This window comes from Capsicum annuum, chromosome 7, assembly GCF_002878395.1.
Source record: "Capsicum annuum cultivar UCD-10X-F1 chromosome 7, UCD10Xv1.1, whole genome shotgun sequence".
Taxonomy (NCBI): Eukaryota; Viridiplantae; Streptophyta; class Magnoliopsida; order Solanales; family Solanaceae; genus Capsicum; species Capsicum annuum.
The window spans coordinates 46,897,934-46,899,130 of NC_061117.1; the positions used below are offsets into that span (position 1 = coordinate 46,897,934).

Consider the following 1,197-nt stretch of genomic DNA (forward strand, 5'->3'; position numbering starts at 1 on the left):
TAGTTTATAAACTTTCAAAACTCTTTTGGTCACGTTTGCACCAATTTCATCTCAATAGTTAAACTAGAATTGGATAGTTGTCAACACAAGTCTCTGAGGGATAGATATTCGGCTTTATTTAAGGTCTCTGTATTACTTGGTGAGACCACATACACTTGCGTGTGTGCTTGGGTGCAACAAGTTTTTGGCGCCATTGTCGGGGACTTGTAAATTGGTAGCTATTTTAGTTTTAGTTTTAATTTTTAGATTTATTTGGTTCTTTACACTTGGTCTTGGCATTAAATTTTCTGGAAATAAGTTTACAAATTAATAAGTTGGTAAGGAATAGGAAGTTGGTTGAACCAAGCCCCGAACAAAAGAAACGCTTACACCAATTGAGGAGAGAAATAATCCTTCACCCCCATATCCCACAAATTCAAGAGGAACAAGACAATACTGCTCTCATGGATAAAGATCAACCAGCCCACAGGATAGTTTGCAAAGTGGCAATCCCACTTCCAACAAATTTGACCTCCCCTTTTCAGAAATAGGATGTTGGAGGTAACTTTGAGCTTAAATAGAACATGGTGCAACTATTAATCAGCAGTGGATAGTTTATAGGGCTTTAACATGAAGATCCACAAGCCCATCTGCAGAATTTCTTAGAGATCAGTGACACATTCATCTCTACGGGTGTGTTAACTGACTATGTTAGGTTGACATTATTCCCCTTTTTATTGTCGGGGGAAGCAAAAAAGTGGCTGAACGCTGAGCCAAAAAGTTCAATCACAACTTGGGATGGCTTAGCTCAGAAATTTCTAGTCCGATTCTTTCTATCTGGCAAGACTGCAAGACTGCATGGTGATATTGTGAGCTTCAATCAGAAGCCAGATGAGAACTTATATGATGTATGGGAGAGGTTCAAAGCTCATTTTTAGGATTGTCCATATCATCAGCAGTCCAATAAGGTACTAGCACACACTTTTGTTGAGGCGCTTGATCATAACATGAAAATTTTTCTAGATTCATTTGCAGGTGGTCAACCATTGGAATTAATGTATGATGAGCTATACACTTTGTCAAATCGGATTGCACAAGGGAATCTTGAGTGGCATTCTGACTCAAGAAGTGCTAATAAGAAGATTATAGGGGTGTTGGAGGTAAACCAATTTACTTCTATATCTGCTTAGATTTCTGTACTACAAAATTAGTTAAATC

At 38.0% G+C, this 1,197-nt stretch overlaps 1 non-coding gene across 1 annotated transcript; it reads right to left on the reverse strand.

Moving 5' to 3' along the window:
- Window positions 1-830: 830 nt before the first annotated feature.
- On the reverse strand, window positions 831-940 carry LOC124886283. The gene has a single exon (XR_007043369.1). It is a non-coding gene; the product is annotated as a small nucleolar RNA R71 (small nucleolar RNA).
- Between the last annotated feature and the right edge of the window lie 257 nt (window positions 941-1,197).